Source organism: Euphorbia lathyris, chromosome 8 (genome assembly GCF_963576675.1).
Source record: "Euphorbia lathyris chromosome 8, ddEupLath1.1, whole genome shotgun sequence".
Lineage (NCBI taxonomy): Eukaryota > Viridiplantae > Streptophyta > Magnoliopsida > Malpighiales > Euphorbiaceae > Euphorbia > Euphorbia lathyris.
Genome location: NC_088917.1, coordinates 73453180 through 73463909, shown reverse-complemented (window position 1 = coordinate 73463909; position 10730 = coordinate 73453180).

The window sequence follows — 10730 nt, the reverse complement described above, 5'->3', positions numbered from 1 at the left end:
ATCATTTTTATTTTATTTTACAATATAAGTATAAATATATATATACGTATTTCCTTTTTATTAACTTAGGCTATGTTTAAATATTAGTTATTTGATATTTTGAGAAACAATGGATGGATATTAGTATATGTCATTTTTGGTATTTAAACTATATTAATTATGTATATATATGTATAGTTTTAGGAACATTTGGGTTATTTCGTTAATTATTGAAGGAAGTTATTTTTGGGTAAATATTATTTTCTTATCCATAAGATTTACTTATTGTTTTAGCATTTTTAAAGTATAAATGTATTTTATCTAGCATTTTCATATATGTATTATATAGTTTCCTTTTATTAACTCTTATTTTCTTATCTTCTCCTTTTTGATTTAAATGTATATATATATATGTGTCTAAACTATTTTCTTTATTCTTTTAGCCCATTCATGGGTCCATGTTCCAAGAAGGCTTTATTTGAGTGTGAATATTAGTTTAAATAAGTTTATTGTTGTAAGTATAACAATTAGAGAGTCCATTAAATAAGTGGGGAAAATAAATCACAAAAAAGAGAGTTTTCAATTGAATTATTTAAACTAATGAATTTTTGGAGTTTCCTAATGTGAATAAATAGAGTCGTTTTTGTTAGCATTTCAAACCGTCTTCAAAACACCACGTTTTAAAACCTTAGTCCGTTCCAAAGGCGGATTAAAGGATTATTGTAATTAAAATCGTTTTCGTTGTGAATAATAGAATTTTCGAATCACTTTCTTAAAGAATTTGTACAAAATAAAATTGACTTGTATGTTTAAGCACGTTTTCTCGTTAAAAGGTTTTTATCACAAACGTCTTCAAATACTCGAGTCGTTCCAACGGCGATTCGGGTAAACTTCATCCAACGGGGCTTTAAAACGCACCTCAATCGTTCCAACGGCGATTAAGGCGCGAACCATGTAATAAACATCGTTTTGGGGAAATAAGTTAATGTAGAATAGACACACAACATAACATTTAAATACGGTTGTAAATAAATCACTTCTTTCTTCCCCCTCTCTGTGTATGTATAAACATAAATGGGTGATTCTTTACTGATGTGGCTTGTCAATATCATATGCTCAAAACGGTTTCCAAAAAGAGAAAGAAAAGGGTTTCAAATGAATTTTAAACTTAAAGAAGTATACGATTAGTCCGTTATCGCCTAACATGCTGAGTAGGAGGCCGGTGGTTCATAACCGGGCGATGTCGGGGTGCCTAGTAGCCTTTCTCCGGAAAGGAGCTAGCCTTCTCGGCTCGTACCTAAGTTTCCCGAACCCACACCGGTCTCCCGCAAGGGATCGGTGTTCATTTTCCCATTCGTGGGTGGCGACTCTTCCATATCTCCGAGCTCCGGTCCTGCCGAGCAGCTTGATTCCGCGATTGGTTGCTTTCGGCGCCAATCACCGCTTACGTCGCCATGAGGTTGTCCACCCCCCGGTCCGCCCGGGAGATTAGGCCGCGGCACCTCGTCTAACAACTTCCTCCCCAAGTTCTTCTTGTTAGGAACAATATCTGTCACCTTCTATTTACTGTTTTGCCACTCAACTATTTACCACCCTGCCATTTAACTTAATTATCCTATTATCTTTCTTTATGTAATTCCTATTTTACCCCTATGGTTCCTTAGTTGTTGGTAACCCTAGGGGGGGCCTTTTAGTCTCTTGTCTTTTATTTGGGAGGAGTATATATTCTCCTCATTTTGTAATGTTTCCCAACTTTGATGAATATTGAATTTGAAGCCTCCATTGCAGCAAGGATATTATCCTTTTTGGATTTACTCAACCGTCTAGTTTAGCTAGAGAAGTTTGTAATCTTTGTGAGTTTACGATTAAAACTCTCAGATCGATTTAATCTACATCAGTTGGTATCACAGCCGAGTCGTTTTCCTTTCCGAAGACTTCTTCTCGGAAATGGTTCCACCACGTATCACAAACGAAGCCATCGGACCTATGGAGCAACGAGTTGATATGCTAGAAGGCAATGTGAAGCATCTAACGGAGTCCCTAAGAGCGTTAGAGGAAAGGTACGACACGAGTACCCGAGATATTCTTCTCGCCCTTGAAGAACTGAAAATCGGAAACCGCAATACTCAAACTCTTCTAACCGAAGGACCCCACCGGCGGAAAGAAGAGCAAATCCGCCCCCAACAAGAGCGACCACCAACACCATAACCAATGGGCCCTCGGGTTCAAGAGGTAAGACGAACTAATCTCGTGAACATTAGGAATGTTGATAGTGATAGCGATGGAGATCTATTTGATGATTTTGAGATGCCTAGGATTGCTAGAAATATGAGGATTAGAATGGATGATGATACTTTGAATGATAGGCATAGGAATGATATACATATGAATGATGTTGTTGGTCTCATGCATTTGCGTGCTGGGAATATGGGTGTTGTGCATAATGATGTTGTAGGTGGTTATGAGAGGGAACATTTCGGTTTGAATGATCCGTATGGGGGTCGGGGTAATGAAAGAGGCGGGCATAGAGGCGAGCCGAGTGTAAGAATGGCGTATGGAGGGAATTTTGAGAGGGACGATGCCTTCAAGTTGAAAGTGGACTTACCCTCGGTTGGAGGAGAACTCAACATTGAGGGGTTCCTTGATTGGTTGCTTGAGGTGGGGAGGTTCTTCGACTATGCGGGCATACCGGAAGATAGGAGAGTTCAGTTAGTAGCCTATAGAATGAAAGGGGGAGCCTTGGTATGGTGGGACAATGTGAAGGAAGAAAGGAGAAGGGGAGGAAGGGAACCGATTAGGTCTTGGTGGAGGATGAAATCGATGATTAGAGAACGGTTTTTGCCACTCGACTACAAGTAGTATATCTACAGCTCCTACTGGAATTGCTCACAAGGGCCTAGGAGCGTGCACGAGTATACTTCGGAGTACTTGAGGCTTTCGGCAAGGGCTAACTTATCGGAAACCGAAAGCCAAAAGACTTCAAGGTATCTAGATGGGCTACGGTATAACATTCAAGACAGAATTGGGACCCAAATGGTAATCCGTGTTCAAGACGCAAGGAATCTAGCTTTGAAGGCCGAGTCTCAATTGAATGTTAGAGCACGTGACGGGTACCGGAGGACGAGGATTGAGGAAGCATGTGAGGAGGGAGAAGAGTCCAAGGGGGTGGACAAGGACAAAGGTGGCGCTAGCTCAAGTGGCACTAAAGTCTTGAGTGGGGGAAAATCACCTAGCGGAGATGTGAGACCCTTTAGGACAGCAGCCCCTCTTAAGGGCAACAACCCGTACACCAAAACAGTTCCGTTTAAGTGCTTTCGATGCAACGAATCGGACCACCGCTCAAATGAATGTCCAAAGAGGAGGAGCGCTAATATGGTTGAGAGGTACGAGGATGATGGGTATGGAGGAAACGATGGGGTGTATTGTGAGCCCGTGGATAGCGGATCATCCGGAGATGACCGGGGAGTCCATGTAGTGAAGAGAGTTCTTATGTTGGTAGAACAAGAACATGACCCGAGACACCAATTGTTTAGGACTAGAGGTCTGGTCCACGGATTGATATGTGAGTTGATTGTTGATGGCGGAAGTCAAGAGAACATCCTTAGCAAAGCCGCTTTGAGCAAATTCAACTTAGTGCCCGAGCCACATCCGAATCTGTATCGAGTGGGTTGGATTAAAGAGGGAGAGAAGCTTAATGTCACTCACCGATGCAAGGTTCCTATATCTATTGGGGCCTACCAAGATGAGGTTATGTGTGATGTGGTGTAGATGGATGTGTATCACTTGCTCCTTGGGCGGCCTTGGCAGTTCGACCATGATGCCTCGCATGCGGGAAGGGACAACACGTACACCGTATTCAAAGATGGGGCCAAGTATATTCTCATGCCGTTGAAGGGTCCTACTAAGGGAGAAAGGAAAGCCGCCTTGATTGTGTGCCCAAGCCGAGAACCAACGCCGCTAGAAGATGCAAGAGTTGGACAACCCGTCGGATTGCTAGTAACGGGTAACCCGAGCCAAGAGAAGAGTATTGCTAATGGGGTGAGCGGAACATCAACCTTGGGGATGAGTCGTCCTTGTTTTATCATTGAGTTGGGGTCCAACTCTTTTAAAGAAGGGGAGTATGATGAGGGCATCCATCCCCCGGATATGGACCCGGAACCAAAAGACGAGACCCGGAGAGAATTAGCCAAGGGTGATGAGATCAAGGGCGAAAAGTTGAGCATGCGGAGCACACGTAAGGGACCGCGGAGCGTGAAGAATCCAACATCGGGGGAACGGCCCAACGGGTCATATACGCGGGGGGTGCCCTCCGAGGCGCGGGGCGTGCCCTCCGAGGCGCAGAGCGTGGAACCAGGCTTCGAAGAGAGTTCCATCCAAAAGGTAAAGAACGTGGGGCGTACTGTCGGGGACGCCACGCGTGTGAATGCCCAACGAGAGGCACCAAGCCCAGAGACACAACCTCGCGGGTGCGTGAATCAGGTTACACGGGGCGTACCAGGGTTGAGGAATACTTCCTCCCCAAGTTCTTCTTGTTAGGAACAATATCTGCCACCTTCTATTTACTGTTTTGCCACTCAACTATTTACCACCCTGCCATTTAACTTAATTATCATATTATCTTTCTTTATGTAATTCCTACTTTACCCCTATGGTTCCTTAGTTGTTGGTAAGCCTATGGGGGCCTTTTAGTCTCTTGTCTTTTATTTGGGAGGAGTATATATTCTCCTCATTTTGTAATGGTTTCCAACTTTGATGAATATTGAATTTGAAGCCTCCATTGGAGCAATGATATTATCCTTTTTGGGTCTACTCAACCTTCTAGTTTAGCTAGAGAAGTTTGTAATCTTTGTGAATTTACGATTAAAACTCTCAGATCGATTTTATCTACATCAGGGAAGTAAGTGAGGTGTATGAAATAACTTGTTGTGTTTGGATGGAATGTAAGGCAAGTGATGGTTTAATAATGTAATTATATATAAAATTACTCTTATATCCTTATATTTTTTATAAATAAATAAAAGAAAATGTACTTTTGTAAGAAAAATACATGTACCATGATTCCCCTTTAATTTGGGTGTAAAGAAAATTAGCCAAAATTCACCCTCACTTACCCTCATTTATTATACTATTCAATTACACCTCAAAACAAAGAATATTACTTAATTACACTTATACTCACCTTCTTTCAAATGTCATCATCCAAACAATCACTTAACGTTTACAGACTGAAGCAATTTTACTCCTAATAATAACAAGTTATGTCAATTTCATATATTTTTAAAAAACAACGATATTTTGTTCTCTTACTTTGTATTAGTTACATATCAATTTGTTTTTAAAAAATTACATTTTTATAATTTTATAATAGAATTGAAGATTAACAATTTTAAATGCGATGAAATATTTGAATTTTTTTTGTGTCAACGCACTTGTATATATATGTTTGTGATATTTGACTGATGAGAGATAAAATGACGAATGACAAGATTCAAGACTCGGAAGATAATTTGATACATTTTTTTTCAAATTGACTCAACTTGTCAATATTAAAGATAAAATTGCTCTTGGTCATCAATGTTATAAGTATTTTTGCACTATGTCAAGAGGGTAGGAAAAAGGAGTACAAAAAGGTCCCCAGTACAGGGTCTCCAAATTTAAGGGACCAAATTTTTATTATTATATAATATCCAATGTGAATTTTAATTTATCTAAGAAATATCTAAAATTTAACGATTTAAGAATCTTAAATGGACATTTATTATCATTATTATTATTATACGATATTATAATTTTTTATTATATTTATCATGTCAAAAATTAAGTTAAAATATTTTAGTGTTTCATGTTGTAGAAATATTTTTTTATTATATAATACTAATAATTTTTTAATGACTAATGACTTTAATTTCGTTTAATACGGGGGCATAAAAATGTTTAAAACGACCCTTACCATATCCCTTAAAAAAGATTAAATAATCCGGATTGATACCCTTATGATAACATGGTGTTTAAAAAAGGGTTATGATATGTACAGCCCTTTGGACTGTATATAAGAATTTTTTTTTTTGGTAGAAACATGAAAGAAAAAACAAACAAACAACGAAACAAAAGCTAACCTGGGATCAGCCTAGGAAAGCTAACCCCAACCCTGTCCTCTAACAGGAAAGAAGAAAGATAGATTGGAGGTTCAGAAAGGGTGGTAACACCTAACATCCCCTCGTGCCCAGCCGCCGCCAAGCGATCCGCAATTCGATTTTGTTCTCTGTAGATGTGGCTGAACTCTAAGGACTCAAAGGAGGAGCCAAGCCTTCTTATTGCTTTTATAAGGTTCTGGCTACTAAGACAAATAGCATGATTATTAGAGATCATACTAATAGCCTCCTTATTATCAGACTCCACAGCAAGTCTTTTAATACCCAGATTCTTGGCAAGCTTGACTCCAGAAAGAATACCCCAAAGCTCCGCTGAAAATGATGAGCCCAAACCCAGGTTATGGGTGAATCCAGACAACCAGGCACCGCCCGCGTCCCTGAGCACGCCTCCAGCCGCAATCTTACCATTGTTGAGGCAGGAGCCATCCGTGTTCAACTTCACCAACCCATCCTTCGGCCTACACCAACCAACAAGGTGAACCTCTTTATTCTGGGAAGAATTGGCAAGGGGTTCCCCTTTGAAGCTCCCCGTAATGGTAAGGAGCTTTTTAGAGAAGAACTCGGGTAGGTTCTGAATAAAAACAGTCTTCTCCCCAAAGATCTCCTCGTTCCTCCACTTCCAAAGGTGGTGGCAAATAATAGCAAATAAAATGTCTCCCTGTTCCATGCTAGACAGTAACCTACCTTTAACCCCATTGGAGAACCAGTCATTCTCAGGAGAGGCAAAGAAGGCGGGGAGGATGTGGTGCGGAAGAACTTTCTGCCAAACCTCCTTACTCTTAGGACAGTCCCTAAGGGCGTGGCACAAAGATTCAACTTGGCCTCTGCATCTACTACAAGCACATGAAGCCGCCAAGTGACGTCTATGTCTATCCGAATTAGTCAGCAACCTGTCCTTGACCCCAAGCCACAGGAAGCTCCTCATTCGATAAAGGATTTTCAGAGCCCAAATGGATTTCCAAATGTCCGAAAGAGGGTCGGATCTGTCAAGAGTAAAGGCTTCAAAGGCAGACTTGCAAGAGTAAGCACCATTGCTTGTCAGGGCCCAGCAATGCCTATCCTTGTCCTCCTCCAGGTTATTAACTCCCCTGATTCTGAGGAGAGAGTCAAGGCTCAAGAAGGTATCAAACATAGGCCAAATCTAGTCCCCATCAGAGTCTACCACATCAGCAATCCTCCAGTTGCGGATATTGCTAGGCGGGGGAGAGCAACAAACCTCTATAAGCGGTTTATCTCCGATCCAGGTGTCATACCAGAAGCTTATGGACCTACCATTGCCCACCTCCAGGCCAACCCCCGTACAGAACTCAGCAAACACAGCACTGAGCCCTGTCCAAAGGAAAGAACAATTGCCAATTCTCTCTTTGGGCCCCCCAAAGATTTTGTCCTTTCGATACTTGCCACAAAGCAACCGAACCCAAAGGGAAGAAGGGTTCTGCCACATCCTCCAGAGGAGCTTCATCAACAAGACCTTATTGTTGTCTTTAGCTTGTCTAATGCCAAGACCTCCCCTGCTTTTAGGCTGGCAGACCTCCTTCCAATGGACTAGGTGGATCTTCCTACCCTCTCCAGACTCACCCCAAAGGAAACGCCTAAGGTTAGACTGTATATAAGAATTTAATAGAATAGTATATTTATGTTTATTATTATATTATTTACATTTATTATTACATTGAAGTTTTAAATACAACCAAATCTATTAGTTGAATGCAATAATCTATACAAATATTAGAAATACACATAAATATACTACCCTATTAAATGCTTATATACAGCCGTTAGAGTTCTATATATCATAACCCTTAAAAAAAATTGGTTCCTAAAAAAACATTGGGTACTTTACCGGTTAAATGCACATTGGTCACTAGACTTATATGATTGTCTCTAAATGGTAACTTAACTTCAATTTGTCTCAATAAAATCACTAAACTTTGAGTTTTATCTTAATTAGGTTACTCTCACGATTTCAGTGATTAAAAAATATCGAAATAACGACGTAGGTGACATGTCGATATGAATCAACTCAAATCTCTAACCAAAACGACACAGAGAATTTTTTTTAAGCATTTTTTTTGAAGAAAAAACAAACCCTAAACAACTGAATTTGGTAGAATATTCGATTTATATATTCTAGTTTTTTTTTTAATATATTGCGACTTGTCTTCTTTAATCCCAATCCCATTTTTTGGTTTTCCAATAAGATTCGATCATTAAAAAAGGAGTTTCGAAATTAACTCCCCTTTCGCTTCTATTATTTTGTTTATTTTTTTGGGGTTTGGTTATAACCAATGTAAGTGGGAAGGAAAGGTGGTTACATGATACGTCTCAGATGATTGTACAAAGAAGTCAAAAATTTGACATCCATGTATATTGGAAAGCGAAAATAAATTATTGTGGTCGACTTTTGGATAGTTTACCTATATTCGAATTTAATTGTATATTTATTCTTAAAAACACAATTCTACTCTATCCTGCAATTGTACTTTGTATGTTTGCGAATAGGAAGAGTCAAAAAGAAGACGCGGCTTGGACGTCGGACTCAACGCGTTTCTCTGCTTTCAATATCATTCAAACTACTCCGTACCTATGTTTAGAAACTTATAAAAGCAAACTAAAATTATAAAATATATAATAATGATTTAGAAAAATCTAGAATGTTTTTAAGCACAATATTCATTTTGACCCTAAATCAAAATTTCAAAATCAATTACTATCTCAAACTATCAAAATCATCAATTAAATCAAAATCATCAATTAATTAATTAAGCAAAAATTATCAATTAAGTTCTTATGATATCCTAAAATCAGAAACTGTGACTATTTGACATGAACTTTAATGATCTTTGTTTTAGCTCAAAATGGATTTAGGAAAGAGAGTCTGAAACTGTTTAACCGAATGATTTTCGATTATGACTCAATTGATGACTTTTGCTTAGAAAATAGACTCAATTGATGATTTTAATTTAGTTTAGATATATGGTTGATGATTTTGATAGTTTAAAATCCTAATTAACTTTGAAGCTTTAATTTGGGAGTCCAAATGGGTATTATGTTTCTTAGAAGAATCTGTAATTTTATACCGGTAAATTACATTCATGGCCACTGAAATTTATCCATTTTAACATTGTGGCTATTGAACTTCAATTCTTAGAGCATCTCCAAGAGACTCTTAGTGAGCTCTTTAAAAATAATATAAATAATTGACTCTTGGTGATTTAAGACTGACTAAGATATATCATCTCCAACAATGCTCCTTATATTCACTCCTTATTTATTATTTTATTATTAAGATTATTCTTTATTGTTACATTACCAACAGTATGAGGAGAGAGATATATCAATAATAAATTATTAATAAAAAATGAAGTTAGGAGGCACTAAGAGGTGGAGAGAGACTCTCTATTAATAGAGATGATGAAGAGGCTCTTAGTGATTTGAGGAGCCATTAAGAGGCTGTTGGAGATGAATTTTCATTCTCCCTCCTCAAATTCTAACTTAAGAGCCAACTTAAGAGGCGGTTGGAGATGTTCTTAACAGTATGACCACTAAACTTTAAACTTTTTAACACTGGTGGCCACTCAATGCCTCAAGACAACCGTTGACGGTCTCAAAATAAAAAAATTCGAAGAGGTAATGATATTTTAAGGAACTTTAATTCTTGAAAATTTTCGTTCTTAGATCATTTAAGTGTTGTTTGTTTATAAGTGAGAGTGTATTTTTGGAGAGAGAAAGCTCCAAAAAATGTGATTTTGGAAAATAAAAAAATTTGGTTTTATGGAAAATGTCGTTCTGAATAATTTTAATTCTTGAATATTTCCAATTTGATGTCGTTAACGGTTATTTTGAGGAGTTTGTTAAAGTTGAGTGACCATCAGTATCAAAAAGTGTAAATTTAAATAGTTATATCGTTAAGAGTCTTCAATTAAAAAAATAATTATATCACTAAGAATTGAAGTTCAATGACCATAATATTAAAATAAACAATGTGCGTAATTTACCCAATTTTATACATACAAAAAGAAATCTAAATAAAAAAAAAAGAAAAAAAAAAGAAATCTACCATAGAGCCACCAAATGCTTTGAACATGACAACTAGCCGTTAAAAACCAATGTTATCAGAACCGGACCGGACATCTAATCGGATTGGTGATTGGGTCACGGGTCACTTGGTCGGACCGGATAACTCGGATTGGTCGAACCGGATGACGTAATAAATAAATAATATTTATATATATTAAATATATATGTATATATAATTTGATTTTTTTTTATAAATTATATATAATCCAATACATCAACATGAGATAAATTATATATAATTTGGGGTATAATAATAATATATTGAAATCAAGTGTATTTATTTGGTCCCTCTTTCCAAAAAAAAATAAAACAATTGGTCCCTATTGAAAAAAATGAAAAAACTGCTTTTTATAAAGAATTGTGGTTGTTTCTGTAAAAAATAAAAAGTGGCTGGATTATATTGGTAATTTTCCAATAATGTGTTTCCCACATCGGCAAAGATGAGCAGAACAAAGCATGCCCAAGTACTATAAATAAAGCAGTAGATGAAGTGAATTGATTGCCAGCAGTGCTTGCTGG